The sequence below is a fragment of the Dromiciops gliroides genome, chromosome 2 (genome assembly GCF_019393635.1).
Source record: "Dromiciops gliroides isolate mDroGli1 chromosome 2, mDroGli1.pri, whole genome shotgun sequence".
NCBI classification, from domain to species: Eukaryota; Metazoa; Chordata; class Mammalia; order Microbiotheria; family Microbiotheriidae; genus Dromiciops; species Dromiciops gliroides.
Window position 1 is genome coordinate 438,246,037 of NC_057862.1, and position 21,424 is coordinate 438,267,460.

Sequence of the window (21,424 nt, forward strand, 5' to 3'; positions counted from 1 at the left end):
CGGGGTCAGAGACCGCGAGCGCTTGCCCGGCGCCTTTCGCGGGCACGCGCGAGGCAGGGGGCGTGTGTGAAGGGGGGGGGAGGTGGCGGAGCTGGCCGGGGGCGCGCTAGGCTGAACGGGGGCGCGCTGGAGCGGGTCTGACTGACGGACTGACTGAGAGCGGAGCGAGCGAGAGGAGCTCCGGAGGCTAGTCGGACCCGGCTCCGGGATTCCGGGGGCGACGGTCAGGGCAGAAAAGGGCTTCTGGCTGGACGAAGGTCCGCCGGCCGCGGCTCCCGCTCCTCCTCTTCATCCTTCTCCTCCTCAGGCGGCCGCCCTCGCTCCCTGCCTCCCCCCGCCCCATGGGGTAACAGGTAAGCGGCGAGCCCGACTGCTCATTGTCCGCTCCGGCCCGGCCCAGCCCGGCGCCTGCCCTAGCCTCCGCTCCGCTCCCAGGCTCGGGGACTCCCCTCTGCCCGGTGCCTCCTGTCCCTGCTTCCCCCCGGCCCCGAGGGTTCCCCCGGGGCTCCGGCGCCCGGAGCGAAGGACCCCGCGCCCCCGTGCGCGGGGCGCCCCCTGTGGCCGGGCGGCTGCAGCGGCGGAATAGAAGACCCCGGGGCGGCCGGGGCTGGGGGTGACAGGCACCGGCTGCCCTGACCCGGCCCGGGGACGACCCCGCCGCGGCGGCAGCAGCGGTCCCCTTTGCCCCCTTTCCGGGGTTTGCCCCGCGCCCCCCGGGCAGGGCCGGGGCGGAGGAGGGGGGGTTGGCGTCCGTGCCTCCGGGTCCGTCCACAGCCCCCTCCCTCAATTGCTCCCGGCGGGGGTGGCAGCGGGTGGCAGTTGTCTCTCACTCCTCCGGGCTAGCGGAGGGGGTGGTTGGAAGGCACAGTGATTCCCCTCCCTCCCTCCCTCCTTTTTCCCCTTCTCTGCCACCAGGTCTGACGGCGCCTCACTCCCATTTTATACCCTGGCAACACCTCTCCCTGAACCGCTTTGAACCCCCTGGGGCCACCGGGCAAGAACCACCAGCTCTCGGGGCTGCGGGGGGAGGGAAGTTGGAGGATGTCTGTGAGAGTGAGCGTGTGTGTGTGTGTGTGTGTGTGTGTGGGGTGTTCATGTTGTACTGGAGGGGCGGGGGCGGGCGGACACGGAGACTCTGGTTTTGGAGGAGGGCTGTTACTGAAGCGAGGTAAGTCTGGTGTGTGCCAGGGTTTAACCCCACACCCCCTCCCTCCCCTTGTGCCTCCTCCTCCTCCTCCTCCTTCCCTCCTCCCTGTAACCTCCAAAAGGGGAATTTTCCAGCCGGTAATTTCTGCTGCGTCAACACCCAGCTCTAGGGAGAGGAGACAAGGGGCATTTTAGTAGCTCCCACTGCCCATGAGAGGCTCTTACCCAAACCCCAGAATTAAAATTCTTCCCCCAAAACGCAGCCTATAGGCAAGTTACACCAAGAGTTTCTGAAGAGTCTATGTCTCAAAACTGCCTGGAAAAAGGGGATGAGGTAATACAGTGAAGCTTGTGTATTTCTTTCTCTCTCTCAGGCCTGTTTTGGGTTATTGTCTCCCCCTAAAGCCAGACACAGATCGCCTGGCCTTGCCTCCATTTTAATTACAGGCTGAAATGGGGGAAGAAGTGACCCTAGAACAAAACTGCAAGATCATTTCTCTCTTCTTTGGTGAGGCAGCTAATTGAATGTGAGGCTTAACCAAAAGGTCTGAGATTTCTTTATATATTGGGTAATGGATTCAGTGGGGGTAGCTTTCTCTTCTCACCCCTTGCCACCCCAAAGGCATGTTTTGTAAGGAGAGAAGAGGAAGGATCGGACTTGAAGGTGTGTTTGCAAAATAAGGGTTTGTAGTGCTGGGTTGGCTTTGTCTCCCTGTAAATAGACATGTCAGTTTCACAAAGTAATACAAGTAAGTGTCTGATAACTCAATCCCAGATGACAGGGAATGAAACTGAATTTTCAGGTCTAGAAAGATTTCTAGCTGTTTGTTTATTTTTTTTTTTACCCTCACAAATTTAGTATCTTGTCTGGTTAATATACCCCCCCCAACACACACACACACACACACACACAACCTGTCAGTAGCTGTACTCCAATGAAATCTGAATGTTATAGGAAAAAATGCTTTTGACACTTGATAAGGAAATATAAACAAAAGAAAGTTTAATGGAGATTAGCAGAGAATTTCCTCATGCTTTTTATTTTACAATCTCAGTGATTCATTCAGCATGGATTACAGTGACAAGATTATTATCAGCATTGTTTAAAGAAATGCTAATTAGAAAACGTGTTTTGCAAACAGCACTGAGCAGACACCTGTACTGAAGTTCTCACTTGCATTTTAATTGTATCTGTTGTTTTATCTTTTATATTTGATTTATGGTACTAACTTCCATTTTTAAAAAACTTACTATAGGTTCACTTTCTACTTAAGCTTCTCAATCTTTATGTTAGGCATTTTTCTCTAAGAATGGGAGATATCTTTTGTTCATAAATAATCATTACAGTAAGGATTTCATAGTAGCAGTGAAACAAAATAAGAGCATCTTGTTGCAGAAGAATTCTTCAATTTGATAACTTTATGGATTGTCCTGGATCAAAAGATACTCAGAAGTATCTAATCTTTGTAATTACTGTAAGATTTAACAGTTTACCTGCAGTGTGGCCATATGCTTCATTTACTGTAACTTAAATACAAATGTGAACCGTTTTCAATGAAAAGCTTTGTAATTATTTTGGTATCTTTCATAAAATGAGTTGCAGTCACAGCATATTAAATGTGGTAAAGAACTATCACTGAAGTATTTGAGAATTGAAACCTAATATAGAATCTATTGCCCAGTGGGCCAGCCTGAGAAGTACAAAGGAATACTTAGATTTGTGTTTACAGGAACTCTCATTTACCTGTTCCTGAAAACTAGAATTTTATTTTGATGAGATAATTGCATTTTAATTGAACATATTTGTGTTCTGATGTGTTGTTTCTCATGCTTAAACCTCAGTTAATTCCATGTCCTCTTTGATAGATGTAAAGGATTGCTGTTTATCTTTATGTAGTGAATTCCACCACCACCGCCACCCCCCTGCAGTTATGAAACAACCTCATTATATCACTGATTCATTTATACTTTGGGTCAAATCTTGTCTCTGGTGTCCATAGTAACATATAGTGTATCTTTCTCACCAGTAATGAGTGCCTGTAACATGGGTGTGATTCTTGTACCCTAAATAATGTTATGAGAGGATTCTGCTTTATGTCTGTAAATCTCGAAACTTCTTTAATATTTTAAAATTGGAATAATTTTGGGTACCTTGTTTCAGTGTTAGCAGATAGCTTATTTACAAATGTTAACAAACAGATTTATAATTTCATAATCTGAACTTTGAATACTGTCCTTTAAATGGCTTTTTCAAATGTAAAGAGAAATTGGGCCAGGTTGTCCCTGTGGTCTGTGTTTCTGGGACGGTTGTACTTGGTCTTTTCAAAGGGTTTTTATGACAGCTATAAGCTTAGGAAAATGAGTTTAATGAATGTTAAGTAGAGGGGAAAAAAACCCCGATAAGCCCACAAACTTGATAAAGTTATTAGTTGCTGTGACTTTATAAATGAATCCAGTTTCCATTTGATTTGGCATCATCTTCCTCTTCTGTTGGGTTAAAGTTAAGTTATGTGTACTTTAAAAGTCTTCCCCTACTTGCTTTAGAATCCTGCATTTGTACTTGTTTTGAGTTGTGAATCTACATAGACCTTAACATTTAAAAAATTTTTGTTGTGCAATTTCTTTCCCAGTTCACATTTTGTTTTTAAATCCAGAAATTGTCATATAACAAATCCTATTTTTCCTCCTGCCCTTTCTTAGGATATATTTTAATGAATTGTGCAGTGATGATAGATTGTTTAGGATGCTGTTCCTGTCTCTTTCCCCAGACCCCAATAATCTTTCTTTAGGGCTCAATATTTATTTTTAATGGTCTAAATGAGGGATAAGTGAACATTCTTTTAAGTACATATTTTAAGGAAAGAGGACTTGGTTTTAAATCCCTAAAATGCTTTTTTCAGTTCTAATTGTTGTCCTTTTCTCTGGTTGTAGTTCCCTAGAGCCTTTTGCTTCAGTGTGCCCAGTACAGGCAATAAAATTTCATCAGAAAAAAACTAAGGATTTTAGAGAAAAAGACTAATGATGTTTCTTTTTGTATTCCATCTTAAACACTTTGTATCATATAACCAAAAGCATTGATTATCCCCATGTTCTTGTTGAAAAGGTTTTATATTGTATTACTCATTAGCAATGACAGAAAATGCCACACAGTGTCTTCCATGAATGGCAAAAGGCATAGTAAAAAAATATGAAAAGTTCCAAAGAAAATTATGGTAAATGAGGAAACTAAAGAGTGAAATTGACCAGTTTTGTAATTAGATATTACCCTGATGTTCCTTTAAATATATACACACAAAAATATATGCATATACATATATACATACATATGTATATATACTTAACACTTTTATATTCATATACATTTGAATAACTGTAAAGATGATAATTTTGACCTATAATCCATCAACAAGCATTTATTAAGCACATACTATATGCCAGTCATTTTGTGCTACACAGTAGGAATACAGAGACAAACATGAAATGATCCCTTCCCTTAAGGAGCTTACTTTCTTTCTTTCTTTCTTTCTTTCTTTTTTGTAATAAAGTATTTTATTTTTTTCCCGTTACATGTAAAGATAGTTCTCAACTTTTGTTTATACAAGCTTTCCAATTTCAGATTTTTCTCCCTCCCTCCCCTCCCTCCCCTCCCTCCCCCCTCCCCTAGACAGCAGGTAATCTGATATAGGTTTTATTTATATATATATATATATATATATATATACATACACATAATAACATTAAACATATTTCTGCATTAGTCATGTTATAAGAGAAAAATCAGAGCAATGACAAAAAACCTCAAAATAGAAAAACAACAGCACCAAAGACAAAAGAAATAGTGTGGGTTCATTCAGCATCTATACTCCACAGTTTTGGGTTTTTTTCCCTCTGGATTTGGAGATCCTCTTCTATCATGAGTTCCCTGGAACTCTTCTGTACCATTGCATTGGTGAGAAGAATATAGTCCATCACAGTAGATCAACACACAATGTTGATGATACTGTGTACAATGTTCTTCTGGTTCTGGTCATCTCACTCATCATGAGCTCACGCAAGACCCACCAGGTTTTTTCGAACTCCTCCTGCTCATCGTTTCTTACAGCACAATAGTATTCCATTACATTCATATACCACAACTTGTCCAGCCATTCCCCAATTGATGGGCATAACCTCAACTTCCAATTCCTTGCCACCACATAAAGAGCAGCTATAAATATTTTTGTACATGTGGGTCCCTTTCTCCTTTCCATGATTTCTTTGGGAAAAAGACCCAAAAGTGGTATTGCTGGGTCAAAGGGTATGCACAGCTTTATCGCCCTTTGGGCATAATTCCAAATTGCTCTCCAGAATGGTTGGATCAGTTCACAACTCTACCAACAATGCATTAGTGTTCCAATTTTTCCACAGCTTCTCCAACATTTATTATTTTCGTTTTTTGTAATTTTAGCCAATCTGATAGGTGTCAGGTGGTACCTCAGAGTTGTTTTAATTTGCATCTCTCTAATCATTAGAGATTTAGAGCATTTTTTCATATGGGAATAGATAGCTTTGGTTTCTTCATCAGAAAACTGCCTGTTCATATCCTTTGACCATTTCTCAATTGGGGAATGACTTGGATTCTTATAAATTTGATTTAGTTTCCTATATATATATTTTTTGGGGGGGGGGTGAGGCAATTGGGGTTAAGTGACTTGCCCAGGGTCACACAGCTAGTAAGTGTCTAGTGTCTGAGGCCAGATTTGAACTCAGGTACTCCTGAATCCAGGGCCGGTGCTTATCCACTGCACCATCTAGCTGCCCCTTCCTATATATTTTAGAAATGAGGCTTTTATCAGAAGTACTGGCCACAAAAATTGTTTCCCAGCTTTCTGCCTCCCTTCTAATTTTGGATGCATTGCTTCTGTTTGTACAAAAATTTTTTAATTTAATGTAATCAAAATCACCCATTTTGCATTTTATAATATACTCTATCTCTTGTTTAGTCATAAACTGTTTTCCTTTCCAAAGATCTGAAAGGTAGACTATAAGGAGCTTACTTTCTAATGGGAGATCCAATATATACATATAGAAATCATATACATAATAAACACAAATAGATACAAGGTGGTTTAAGGAAGAAATACACTATATATAAATAAAAATATTGGAATATCCTTTTCTAATGTGGGTTTTTCTGGTTTGTATATACTTGTTTGTATGTTGTTTCATCAATTAGACTATTATCTCCTTGAGAGCTGGAACTGTCTTTTGCCTTTCTTTGTATTTTCAGTTCTTAGCATAGTGCTGGGCACAAAATAGGTGCTTAATAAATATTTAAGTGTTTATTTTGAGACTAAGTGTTATTTAATTTCAAAACCTATTGTAAGTTGAAGGTACAATGCCAATAATTTATTTTCCATCAGAAGTTGTACTGTGTTGATGTTGGTTTTTAAAAACATTAAATCTATCTTGTGAGGCACATCAGACCAGCCCATCAAGCAGCCAGCTTGCTCTCAAGGGGCTCACAGTCTAGTGTGGAAGACAATATACAAAGAACTATGTACAATCAAACTATATAGACAGGATAAATTGGAGATGATCAACATAGAGAAGTCAGTAGAATTAAAGGAAATCAGGAAAAACTTCCTGTGGAAAGTGGGATTTTAGCTGGAACCTCAAGAAAGCTGGGGAAGGCAGCAGATAGAGGTGAGGGAGAGAATTCCATTCACAAGGAAGACAATGAAAATACAATCAAGTGTGAAGATGGAGTGTCTTGTGTGAAGAACAGCAAGGAGGCTAGTGGAGTTGAATTGTAGAGTGTGTGGAGGGGTGTAAAGTGTAAAAAATGAAAAAGAAAGGGTGAAGGTTGTAAAGGACTTTAAATACCAAACAGAGAACTTTAATTTTTATCCTAGAGGCAATAGGAAGCCATTAGAATTTATTGGGGCAGCTAGGTGGCATAGTGGATAGAGTTCTGGGCCTGAAGTCAGGTTGACTCATCTTCTGAGTTCAAATCTGGTCTCAGATACTTATTAGCTCCGTGACCCTGAGCAAATCACTTAACCCTGTTTGTCTCAGTTCCTCATCTGTAAAATTAGCTAGAGAAGGAAATGGCAAACCATTCTTATGTCTTTTCCAAGAAAACCTCAAATAGGGTCACAGAATCAGACAATACTAAAATGACTGAACAATAATAAAAGAATTTATTGAGTAGGAGATGAGATGTGATAATAAATCAATTAATAACCATTTATTAAGTGTCTATAATGGGTCAAGGACTGTGCTAATAAGCTCTTGGGATACAAAAAGAGGAAAAGATTGTCCCTGACCTCAAGGAGCTTGCAATCTAATGGGGTAGATAATATGGAAACACATATACAAAGTAAGCTATAAACAGGTTAAATAGGAAATAACAGAGGGAAGGGACTAGCATTAAGGGGTTGGGGAAGGCTTCCAGTACAAGATTGGATTTTAGTTGAGACTTTAAAAAAGTCAGGGAGTTCAGTAGAAGGAGCAGAGAAGGGAGAGCCTTTTAGGCATGTGAGTCAGCCAGAGAAGATGCTCAGATCCTCTCTTTAAGTCAGTTTGACAGCTGAGTGGAGCATGAACTAGAATGGAGAGAGACTTCTGGCAAGGAGATCAGCTAACAAGCTGTTACAATAGTCCAGGTGTGACATGATGAGGGCCTGCCCTAGGGGTGGTAGCAGTGTTAGAGGAGAAAAGGGGGTGTATACGAGAGATGTTATGAAGGTAAAATAATAAGACCTTGGCAACATTTGTATATAAGGGATGAAAAAAAGTGGAGTTAAGGGTGATACCTTGTTTGCAAGTCTTGTGGCTGGGAATCTGGTGGTACCATGGACAGTAATAGGGAATTTAGGTAGGGAAGGTTGGGAGGGAGGATAATGCAGTTGTGGTTTTGTTGAATTTAAGAAGTCTACAGGCATCCAATTTAAGATGTACAATAAGCATTTAGGGATAGGAGGGTGGAAGTCAACAGAAAAGTTAGGGTTAGTAAGTAGATTCGAGAATTACTAGCATGGAGATGATTGTTGAATCCATGGGAACTTATGAGATCACCATGTGAAATAGTATAGAAGAAGAAAAAAAGAGTTCCCAGGATAGAGCCTTGTGGGGTAGCCACAGTTACTGGGTATTATTGAGATAAAGATCCAGCAAAGGAGACTGAGAAGGAACAGACAGATATATAGAAGGTGAACCAGGATAGAATAGTGTTATGAAAATCTAAAGTGAAGAGAGTATCATTGAGAAGAGAGTAGTCAGCAGTGTGAAAGACTTCTGAGAATTCAGGGAGGATGAGAATTGAGAAAAGGCCATTAGATCTGACAATTAAGAGCTCATTAGTAACTTAGGCAGAAGCAAATTTTATTTTATTATTTTAATATTGTTTTGAAATAGAACGCCAGATGCATTCTTCATAGAAAAAGGTAGTGATAGTTTTCAATATGTTCATACACATAACGAAAAAGTCAGTTGAAAAGCAACAGTTTTCCTAATATAGAGGAACATACTTAATCATTGTTTGAAATAATCACAGAAGAAAGTGTATTTCTTCTCTTTTTCTTGAATTATTTTCAGATGGTATCATGTCATTAAATGCAACTATAGTTTGATGAAAATTCATTTTTTCTGGCCACAGCATAAAATTATGTAGAAATTGCCCGAAATGCATGTGTGTGTGTGTGTGTGTGTGTGTGTATTTTTTTTTTTTGCGGGGCAATGGGGGTTAAATGACAGCTAGTAAGTGTTAAGTGTCTGAGGCCGCATTTGAACTCAGGTACTCCTGATTTCAGGGCTGGTGCTTTATCCACTGCGCCACCTAGCTGCCTCCAGCATGTATATTTTTTAATATTTGTATGGAGCTGGGGCACAGAAATAGTTTTTGTTTATAAAATACTACTGCCCCATATCCTTTCATCCCCATAGTTCTATTTATTTTGCAATTATTATGAAAATTATTTTACATGATAATACATGTTTGTCTTCACCATAGTATTTATTATCTACTAGAAGTCCACAATAACACTATTACATATATTTTAAGTTATAACCCTTTTTTGTAATGTCAAAGAACTAGAAACCAAAGGAGTATGCCTCAGTTTAAGCCTGGCTGAACAAATTTTGGTATATCAATGATGTTATCAGAGATGGTTTCAGAGAAAATAGAGAAGCCTTGTGTGAATCCATGCAGTGAAGTAAGAACCAGGAAAACAATTTGTACAATAACAACACTGTAAAAATAAAAAATTTTGAAAGCTTTACGAATTGTGATTAAAAAAAAAAACAAAAAAAAATCCCCCAAATAACACTATTTTCTGTAGAGCTGAATGGGATCTAAGGCTAATCTGTGTTGTATCCTATTAAAGGGGGGGTCTAATCACTGAAATACCATTTCTCCTATGTACCCCCTTCTCTTTTCTGCTATTTCTACCACTCTGTTGCAAGCCTTCATTACTTCAAGCCTAGTTTATTTCAGTAGACTAATGGTTGGTCTCTCTGCCTTAGATCTCTCTCCAATCCAGTCCATACTCCTTTTAGCTGTCAAACTGATCTTTCTAAAGTACAGATTTCCCCCTCCCCATTCAACAAACTCCAGTGGCCCCCTATTTCCTCCAAAATCAAATATAAAATACCCTATCTGACTTTTAAAACCCTTCATAACCTGGCCCGTTTCCAATCTAATTATACCTTATTTCTCTCCATATACTATGTGATCCAGTGGCATCCTTGATGTTCCTCACTCAAGATACTCCTTTAGACTTGGTGTATTTTTTTTTTTTGCAGGGCAATGAGGGTTAAGTGACTTGCCCAGGGTCACACAGCTAGTAAGTGTCAAGTGTTTGAGGCCGAATTTGAACTCAGGTCCTCCTGAAACCAGAGTCCGTGCTTTATCCACTGCACCATCTAGCTGCCCCCAACTTGGTGTATTTTTACCCATTTTTCCTCTATGTTTGAACCTTTCCCTGCTCTTATCGGCCTCCTGGTTGTCTTCAAATCTCAGCTAAAATCCCATCTAATGCAAGAAGCCTTTCTCAGTCTTTCTTAATCTTGGTGCTTTCCCTCCCATATTATCTCTAATCAATCCTGTGTATATCTTGTTTGCATGGAGTTAATTGCATGTTGTTTTCCCAATTAGACTGCAAGCTCCTTGAGAGCAGGGACTTTTTTTAACCTTTCTTTGTATGCCCTACACTTAGCATAAAGTTTGGCACAAAGTAGGCACTTAATAAGGGCTTGTTGACTTAACTTATAAGATAGTTTTACCTAAGAAGTAGCCCTAACAACATGCTTACAAGGATTGCAGCATAGCAAGGAACCACTGTTATTATTTAGGTATGTATATTTTCCTTTTAGAATAGGTCTCAAGGTAAGAGTGGCAAAAAAAAATGCTCTTACAAGATATTGATGAATAAGATGTTTATACAGACCTGTCACCATTGTTTCTTGAGTATCTTCTACTTGGAGATTTCTATATTAGTTGATGCCATGACTTATAAAGGAATTTAAAGAATTGGTCATTGCCTTTAAGAAGCTTATGACCTAAAAGAGGAAACAGGATAAATACAAGTTGATACACATGAAGAAGTGACAGAAAGATACATGTATGTAAAAGCATGTGGCTGTATGTTTACACATAAACTCAACTCTAGCTGCTTAGAGATTACATATATAATCAGAGCAGGAAAAATGATAGATAGGGAAAGAAGTTCTCTAAGTGTTGCAGCTGGAGCCAAGAGTAAGTTATTCTTAAATATTTTGATAGAGAACTTGTGGCAGAGAAACGATGGAACCATTCTAGTCAAGAGGAATGATGTGTCAGTGATTTGGAGGTAGAAGAGGGCACATAGTACTTAAAGTAGCTCAGTAAGCATTTATTGAACACTTAATGTGGTCTAGGCACTGTGCTAAATACTGAGGGTACAAAGAAGTGCAAAAACCTGTCCCTGATCTCAAGGCACTCACATTGGAAGATAACATGTAAATGCGTATAGACATGGAAGATATATACAAGGTAAATGGAAAGTAATCTCAGAGGGAAGGCATCAGCAGCAGAGGGGACCAGGAAAAATATGCAAAGAGTGGGATTTGAGCTGAGTTTTTAAGGAAGCTAAGGAAGATGGGAACTAGATGTGAGGAGGGAGAGCATTCCAGGCATGGGGAACAGCCAATACAAAGGAACAGAATTGGGAGATGGAGTGTTGTGTATGAGGATCAGCAAAGTAGACCGAGGAAACTGGATTGTAGAATGTGTCAAGGGGAGTAAAGTGTAAGAAGACTGGAAAGGTAGAAAGGGACCAGAGTATGAAGGGCTCTAAATGTCAGAGGACTTTGTTTTTTAATTTGGAGGGTAATAGGAACAGCTCTGTGCTTTAGGAATATCAATTTGACAGCTGAGTGGAGGATGGCTTAGAGCAGGAAAAGACTCAAGAAGGGAGACCTGGGGCAGCTAGGTGGCGCAGTGGATAAAGCACTGGCCTTGGATTCAGGAGGGCCGGAGTTCAAATCCAGCCTCAGACACTTGACACTTAACTAGCTGTGTGACCCTGGGTAAGTCACTTAACCCTCATTGCCCTGCAAAAACAAAACAAAAAAAAAAAGAAGGGAGACCAACTAGAAGATTATTGCATGTTACACATGAAGAGAGTGACTATGGTGTGTGTAGTGGGAGATGAGGGAATTGGGTAAGATGAGACCAGTTGTATGGCCTGATACTTCTGTATAAAGTGTAGGTAAATAGAAGACACTAAATGTTTGTGTAATTTGCATTGATTTTTATCCTTGTAGGTATTCATTTTACCAGTTCAGAGGGTAACCCATTTCTGCTTTCTCATCTTTTATAATTTTTGTCCATATCTTTCCATGAGTCTTCCATAGAAGCTACACTTTAAAAGCCAGGGAACTTGTTCCTTTTTCTTTTAATATCTTTGGCTGCAAGGGTAGCACTTGGGCTGACTGTTTTCTTTCATTCTTTATATGATTTGCCTATCTTCTTTCATGGTCATAATTGTCTTTTTCCCAACTTGTAGATCATGGGATCACAGATCATTAGAACTGAAAAAAGATTTGAGGGATCATCTAGTATACAATCCTTTCATTTTACAGATGAAACTGAGGCTCAGAGAACTTAAGGGATCCACTAATTATGTAATCATTGGCAAATATCAGAGCTGGGATTTGAATCCAGGTCTACTCTTCCAAGTTGGATGTTCTTATCACTTCAGCAGACTGCCTCATTTCATACCAAGTAAGTCATTCTTAGTAATATACTATTACCTACTTAGATCTTTTATATGTTTTGTCATTTCCCTGTGGGGGAGAACCCCAGATTGGTCCAAGAGGTCATTGAGAGCTAATTTAAGGTTCTGAAAAGGGAAATAGCATAAATTTAGAGGAAAATCCATCCATACATAGAATGTGGTAGGAGGGTTGGCAAGAGAGCTATAGGCCTCTGGTGTATAGGAGCTAGGTTGAAACTTAGAAAATGAAAAGAAAGGGGAAGATCTGAGGAATTTTATAGAAGAAAATGAGCAAAAGTTAATGGTAGACAGTGTGAGAGTGAAAAAGTTGCAGTTGATTTCATGGAAATTGAATGGAAAGAATCGGGTTTCCAGTAGGGAGTAACTTGGTATAATTTTTTTTGAGAAGCAATGAGAGTTAAGTGACTTTCCCAGGGACACACAGTTAGTAAGTGTCAAGTGTCTTGGTATAAAAATTAATTGTTTTCTTACATATTCAGTTTTAGATAGGGTACTCAAATGATTGTGCCCTGCAGACAGAGAAATCTAGATCAGTATAGAAAAGAGGTTAGGGTTAGAGAAGGAGATTTGTGTTAGTTTGTGTTATAAAGAAGAGAATCATTGATTTAAATGAATTAATCAGATTCTTTTTTAAAATGAACATTTTTGAATAAAATTTTATTATTTTTTCTAATTACATATAAAAACAGTTTTTGATACTGGGTTTTAAAAAATTTTGAGTTCCAAATTCTTTCCTTCCCTCTGTCCTCTCATCCCTCCTTCCTTGATAAAGCAAGCAATTTTATGTAGGTTATACATGTGCAATCATGCAAAACATATTTACATATTAGGTATGGTGTGAAAGAAGATACAGACCCCCGCCCAAACACATACACACACAGAAAACATGAAAAATAGTCTACTTTATTTGCATTCAGACTCTATCAGTTCTTTCTCTGGAGGTGAAGTTGTCTTGAATCCTTATATTGCTGTGAATAGCTAAGTCATCCATAGTTATCATCATACACTTGCTGTTATTGTGTACAGTGTTCTCTTGGTTCTGCTCGCTTGGCTCTGCATCAGTTCATTTAAGTCTTTCCAGGTTGGTTTTTTTTAAAGCACCCTGTTCATCCTTTCTTACAGCCCTATAGTATTCCATTACAATCATATGCCACTTGTTCAGCTATTTCCCAACTGATGGACATCCCCTCAATGTCCAATTCTTTGCCACCACAGAAAGAGCTGCTATAAATATTTGTGTACATATAGGTCCTTTTGCTCTTTTTAAAATCTTTTGGGGATACAGACCTAGTGGTGGTATTGCTGGGTCAAAGGGTATATACAGATTTATAGTCCTTTGGGCATAGTTTCAAGTCTAAAATGAAATTTAAAAACATTTCAAGATTAGGCTTTCTTCCTATTCTACTACAAAACTGAATTTAAACAAGTATTTCCTTCTCTTAAAAGTCTTATTTCAAGTACTTATTATAGGATGTTAAAATATCCTCTTTATCTTTTTATTATTTTTGTTTTGTTTTGTTTTTTGCGGGGCAATGGGGGTTAAGTGACCTGCCCAGGGTCACACAGCTAGTAAGTTTCAAGTGTCTGAGGCCGGATTTGAACTCAGGTACTCCTGAATCCAGGGCGGGTGCTTAATCCACTGCGCCACCTAGCCGCCCCCTTATCTTTTTATTATTGTTAATGATTATACAAGTTATTGCATTCAGATATTCTAGGGGATCTGTGACCTCACATACTCACAGAATTTTAAAGTTAGAAGGGATCCTATAGTGGCTGAATAGTTTAATCCATACCCCAGAAAGAATATCTACTATACTTGACAAATGCTCATCCAGCCTTTATTTGAAGACTTCTAATTCACTACTTAGTGAGGCATCCCATTCTACTTTCAAATATCTTTGTAAGGAAGTTTTTCCTGACATCAAATTTGCCTGTTTGCAACTTCTACCCATTGCTCCTGGTTCTGCCACCTAGGGCCAGAAAGCCCAAATGTGTTCTACCTGACAGTCCTTCTAATGAAAACAATTTTCATACCCTTCCCACCTCCTACTCTCACCCCTCCAAACTTTCCTTTTCCAAGCTAAACTTCCCCAACTTGTCAATCAACAGTCTCATCGATGTGGTACTTCTTCCATCTTTGCAAATTGTAATCCACCCATACTTGACCATATTGTAGAACTCTCATACATGATCTTTGAATCTACCATAGCAAATTCACACTACATGTTGGGGGCCTTTTTCTAGTTTTCTTGATAGTGTATAAATATATTGCTACATATCTTTTAAAAAGTAAATTTGTAAAAGAAACAAAGATGGGTATATTAACACTAACAAGATAGTAAAAATCATTATATATTTTGTTACTGTTGTCCAGTTCTTTCAGTTATATCAGACTCTTTGTGACCCCATTTGAGGTTTTCTTGGCACAGGTATACTGAAGTGTTTTGCCATTTCTTTTTTCAGCTCATTTTACAGAGAAGGAAACTGAGCCAAACAGGGTGACGTGACTAGCCCAGAATCACACAGCTACTAAGTGTCTGAGGCCTCGGATTTGAAATCAGGTCTTCCTGATTCAAGGCCTGGTGTTCTATCCACTATACCACCTAACTGTCCCATTATATATTTAACATACTTTTATTACTGTTGATATTGTCTTCTACATATTGCCTCTATGAAGAGACATAGGATATGTGTATTCATCTTTTGGTTCTGTCTTCAACACTCTATATCACTTTAGTTATATTTTCACATATATCTTTGAATCCCTCATATTCATAATTTCTCATGATAATATTCCATTCCATTCACACACTTTTAATTTATTCAAACATTCCATAGCACCCTTTTATCTAAGCATTTCAAAAACATTTTAAAAATATCTTGAAAACTTAGATTATATGGGAGGAAAGAATCAGAAAAGAAATAGATCCATTTTAGAGATGGAGAAACATGTGTGATTAAAGAATTAGTTACTTTGCCTATGGTTTTATAGGAAATGATTGATGGATCTCAGTCAGATTTCCTAACTCCTTTTTCAGAGAAGCATGCAATAATTTTAACCATGCTAACTATGCTAGTCTTGCATAAAGTCTCTTGACAATAGTCAGGACTTGATGGTTTAGAGGAAGGTATTCAGCTTCTCAGATATCCTGGTGATGACCATTTAGGCACTCATAGCCCTTAAACTATGCATATAGGCTTAGAGAAGAAAATGTCACCAACTTTGACCTGAGTTCAAGCCCCCTCCTTTTTTTTCAGGAGAGTTAGTGTGGTAAGATGGCACAGTGGTCCCAAGTACCATGACAAAAGCTATTATTTGGTCCATGTATTGTTCATTTTTTTTTTCTTTACGATATCTTTCAACTATCCTAGATACATTTTTGTATTCTACTTTTCCAACACCTTTTAACTATGGTAACTATCCATTATCTCCTTTAAAGAAGAGTACTTAGTGGCTTAATTTTTTGATGCTGTATGTAGATTAAGGAGCTCCAAAGAGATCTGTATAATACTTACATAGTAGAAAATAAGAGTCTATGATGGGAATTTTAGTTATATAAAAAAATAGGATGCACAGAAATGGAAAAATTGTTCAAAGAGGATTGGATTCTATATTGGTGCATTATGCATTCAAGGACTCGGGCTGTCAGAGTATCTATAAGCAATTTATAATCTTACAAAGAATTAAATCTATTGTACACGAGTGAAAGAAATTATTAAGTTAGAAAAGTGCTATTTAAATTAAAATGTTTTGAATTGAACTAGTTTCTTGTTAGGTTGTCACAGTGGACTCAACTTATTTCAAAGAACATTTAACAAATGCTGACTCTGCAAAGCACATTGCAGCATTTAAAATATGTCTTTTTGGGTTCTGTTTGTATGAGATTTCTATCATATGTTATAAATTTATTTTTGTAGGATTAGCTGCAGGTGCTCAGTCCTAAAAGGTTGAAATAGTTTGGAACAGTTTTTAGTTTTCTGTCTTCATGTTTCTCCTTCCTGTTACACCACCTTCTTCCCAACATAATATATACAATGTTTTAACTCAGTTTAAATTATAAAATGCCATCTGTAGTGTTATTTTTAAATGTTTGTGTCTACTTTGTTTAAAGACCACTTCATGGCTTTATTTCTTTTCTAAAATATTAGAAAACTCATTGAGTGATGATTTTAGTTTTCCTTGTTCTTTGGAAGCCATAATAAAAAGGAAAATTGGTACAAAATATAAATTCTATCCAGCAAGTTATTAGAATTAACAAAATTTGCATAAAGCCATATAGTCTCCAGCTACAATAGAAACTTGTTTTAATTTGAAAGATATCCAACTAGTTTTTTGTATCATCACAAAAGTCTATTTCATGTATTGGAAAGATTGCCTTTCTTCACTGGTTTGATTCTGAGTGACTTGAGATGACCATGTATCCATCAGTATCCAAAGTTAACAATTAAGTGTGTTTTAAACTAAACGAGAGCTTATTAATCACCTAATATATTTATCTGAAGGTGAAGTTAAACATATAGAGTTAAAACTCTTTTGGCGGGAAAGGGATTTATAACAAATATTTGCGTTTAATGGTATATCATTAAATTTGTGTCTGTTCATGCCATACTCTATAATTTTTTAGTTGAACATGGATAAAGCTATTAACAAGTTTATAGATTTTTCCATGAGTATTTACTGATATTCTGTTGCCTAAAATAATAGGGAAATAAGTATATATTTTGTTTTCATTGTTTTAGCTTTGCTTAGTTTTAATTTTAAGATCATGTATTTTTATTCTTCAACTACAGGACATTTTGAAGAACTCTTCAGAGACTTTACTAGGAACATTTTTCCTCGATGCATTAAAAAGATGTATTTTACTACTGTGACACACAGCTAAAGAAACAATTTTCAGCATTGGTATGTTTTAAGACTTTTCCTGTGTTATTAGCAGAGTAGGACAAGAATTAGGACAAATAATCTTGGCTTTGGGGTTTCAGGTAAAAGTTGACTACATTTGGTGAACAATTACTACCTTTTTAAATGTTGTATTGCCTTTGCTTTTATTGCTATGCTTTTTAGCTTCATAGAAATTTATAATGTGATATAATTTTTATGTCGTGAATATAGTTGTAGGGAGTTCAAAAATAGTAGAGGCAATTTTCAAAAGACTCCCTGCTTTGACCACATCTATACTATAATATTTTGTGTCTGCCGATCACCTCTGGGCAGCTTATAATGCTAAGTAGTATAGTAGTCAGTGTGATGGAGCAAAACCATCCTTAAACATTAGTGTCTTAAAAACACTCCTTTCTTTTCTGAGAAGTAGCTAAGAGAGAGAAGCAGCTCCAACTACTTCTGTAGTAAATGAAACTGTAGTTCAAAAATCCAATTCAAATTTAATAACTAATCAAAATAAAATAAGAATGCCTTATGTTTCTAAAATTCTTTTTAGCTTCTTAAGATGCCTTCAGATCAAGTCATCTTCTTAGAAAAGCTTTGTGAAGTGGTTAGGTAAAGTATTGTTATGTTCATTTGATACATGAGAAAATGCACAGAGAAATTAAGTAACTTGCTTAAAGTCCTACAGCAAGTTAATAGCAGAGCTAACACTAAATCAAATATCCTTTGTGCTGGGGTTCTTAAGCTTGAGTGCCATGAACTTATTTTTTAAAAATATTTTTATAACTCATTTCAATATAACTGGTTTCTTTTGTAATCCTACATATTTAATTTTATGTATTTAAAGCCATTATTCAGAGAAGGAGAAGGGGTCTGTAGGCTTCACCAGACTGCCAGAGGGCTCCAGGACACAAAATAAGACTAAGAATCCCTACATTAGCATTATCTAGGAGATTAGTATAATGTAGGCAATCACAATCTATAGTATTTTAACCCTAAGATAAATCTGCTTTCATGATTTTAGAATATTTACATCTTATAATTTATGCTTTATGTTAGGCTATATTTTACATGGCTGTATCATAATTAGATTAATATAAATAATGAATCGGTTACAATTAAACTTATACATGTACATAATAATTAAGAAAACTAAAATGTTAATGTACTTTTTTGCTTGTTAATAAAAATATTTTTGTGTATGCTTTTTGCTAACAAGGAGACTGGAATTAATTTTTTTCAAAAGGAACTATATAACCCTCTGTAAACAGAAATAATTACTTTTAATCTTTTTTTCCCAAGTTCCTAAGAACTCCTGCCAATTTACTTTAAATGATCTTTTAAAGTATTAGACTTGAATTTGGTTAATAAATTATAGAAAGATATAGTAAGATTTTTTTTTAGCACAAGAAGTGTTTCACTTATGGTTTTCATTGTGTTTACAAAAAGTACAAGTTAAATTTACCTTTGCTTCTCTTTCCCCTGTGCAAAATAGTATGTTATGTTCTTAAAATTAGATTCTTTATATTAAGAAGAATTTTTGTCACAAAATGATTTTAGTATTTCAGTAACATGGTAATGAAATTTATATTTGAAACTTCATAACTAAAATGTTTTGTAATTGACATTCCATCAGTTTATGTGAAGGTATGCATTTTTCTTTGTTTTGATATCACCATTCTAATTAATAATAAGGATTAAAACTAAAGATAGGGAGTATTGTCCTGGTGAAGGGGAAATTGCAGCAAAATAGATTTGACACTCAGTAATGAAAATGTCATTACTCTAGAGTTTATATTATTCAATATAGTTATGTTTAATAAAGAGGATATTAGAACTTTGACTGATGAAGATGGTTGGGTAGGTTTTGGGTGGGTGAAGGGTTCTTCCCCTTCCATCCCCATCTCAATACAACTGAACATGGTTTTTGTCCCATCAACATTCCCCCAAATACTAAGGAAAAAAGTAAACTTCTCAAAACCTGCTAAGACAATATAGCATAGGCCTGATTATTGCACTCTGGCACATTCGTGTAGGTCAATAATGGAAGATCAGTTAGTTAACAAGTATTAAGTGCCTACTGTGTCAAATAGTGTATTAATGCATAAGCAAGACAGCCTTTGCCTTTAAAGAGTCTTCATTCTACTGAGTGGGATACATGTTCACAAATCAGTAAATATAGTATGTATATAAAATAAAGTGACCTGAAAGGGGTAGTGAGCAATGATGAGGGAATAAAAATTAGGTTCAGGAGCAAAGTGTAAAAGTGTACCTTTCTTGAACCATCATGGTACCTCAACTCAGAACTGAAAAAGAATTCATTTAAGTTGGAGGTCAGGTTCAATAGATTATCTTCAATGTCCTTTACTGACTATACTACTACCTTGTTTCATCATTATTATCATTAATACTTTATCTATCTACATGCTATCTATCTCCCCAAGTAGACTGTCAAGTCCTTGAGGCAAGGGCTCTGTCTTTTTTCTTTTTCTATCATTAGCAGCAAGCATAATGCCTTGTGAGCAGTAGGTATTCAAAGGTGTCTTGATGAAGGTGTCAGTATGCCATTATACAATTTCTTCTTATGCTTCAGATAAGAGAATCTAGAGGTGGCTTCTTGAAAATCAGTAGCTTTTCTTTAATCATAATGTAATTTTTTTAAAAAGGAGTTTATCCTTTATGTTCTGCTACTAATCTTAAGGGTAACATTTCAATGAAGCAGCATCAAAAGATAAAAGGGCTGTTTGGTACCAAATTCACATTTGAAACCTGGAATTGATCCTTCACAAATTAGGAAAAACAATGTGTTTGGTACAGTGAACAAGTGATAACACATTTCTTGTCTCACCTCTTTATTTTGAAAGTGTCCAGAACATTAGTGATTTAGGTTCCTACTCTGTATTGCTTTCTTGCCCCAAGAAGATGACCTGAATATTATTCATTAAAGAAAATGTGTGAAGAATTAAGGTCCAAACCATAAATCTGTATTGTGGAATTTTCCAACACTGAAATGTTTAAGGTTCTAGCTAGAGTGAGGGAAGATAAATATAGGTTTCTCACATATTCATGCTAAATTTAACCTCCTGCCTGTTAGTTTCCTGTCTCCTTAATCTGTCCAGTACAAGTAGCATGGGACATACATTCAATTTTGTTGTTGTTTTCAATTAGAAATTTGAGCAACCCAAGGAAAAAAAGTAACCTGAGGAACATATATATCAAATTCGTTTACATCACTCATAACTCTTCTAAGAGAGTTTACTCTTCTGTGAGAGGTTTTTTTGTATAACAACCTTATATTCTATTTTCCCCCACTTATTTGATATAAATGTTTCCATATGTTGACAGCCACTGGTTATTTAAAATAGTTTCATTCTATTAGGTTAATATACTGTATTTTGCTTAGCTAAAAGAAGTAATTAGGCATTTGGGTTGTTTCTGATTTTTCACTTTTATTAGTAGTATCGCTGTGAATATAGGATCATAGATTTAGAGTTGGGAGGGAACTGAGAGTCAAACCCTCTAATTTTATAGATGAAGAAACTGAGGCCCAGAGAAACTAAGTAGCTTGCCCAGGGTTACACAGAAAGTAAATATCTGAGATGAGATTTGAACTTAGGTCCTACTTCCAAGTTATTACTCCATCCACTTTACCATGCTGCCATCTTTATAAACTTTTATGTTTTGAGTTGTTTGCTTGAAATATATTCTCAAAAGTGGAATTACTTGATTAAATGGTATGAACTCCTTGTTGGTTTATTACATTTATTTGAAAACTGAACCAATTTTGAATGACACCAGTAGTATGAATGGACCTATTTTCCCATAGCCTCATGAACATATGATCCATTTTATCCCTGTTTGATAGTTTTGTATATTTTCAGTTCTTATTTATTTTTTTCCTATCAGAATTCAGTTTCTTATAGGTGAATAAAAGAATCAACATTTATTAAGCACCTACTATGTGCCAGGCACTGTGCTAAGTACTTTAAAAATAACTCATCTGATCCTCACAACAACCCTATGAGGTAGGTGCTACTATTATCCCCATTTTACAGTTAAGGAAACTGAAGCACACAGTAATTAAGTGATTTGCTTAGGGTTATGGCTTAGCCTGAATTTGAACTCAGATCTTCCT

At 37.2% G+C, this 21,424-nt stretch overlaps 1 protein-coding gene across 6 annotated transcripts in view; it reads left to right on the plus strand.

Moving 5' to 3' along the window:
• Positions 1–227: 227 nt before the first annotated feature.
• ZBTB46 (zinc finger and BTB domain containing 46) overlaps positions 228–21,424 on the plus strand; it is a 184,076-nt gene continuing 162,879 nt past the window's right edge. For 4 of the 6 annotated variants that reach the window (XM_043983977.1, XM_043983978.1, XM_043983974.1 and 1 more), the window contains exons 1-3: positions 228–353; positions 12,250–12,391; positions 17,196–17,307. The gene's annotated coding sequence lies outside the window, so the exon portion shown is untranslated. Of the gene's footprint in view, positions 354–1,185; positions 1,481–12,249; positions 12,392–17,195; positions 17,308–21,424 lie in introns of those variants that run through there. The other 2 variants (XM_043983975.1, XM_043983976.1) reach the window with 2 other exon arrangements.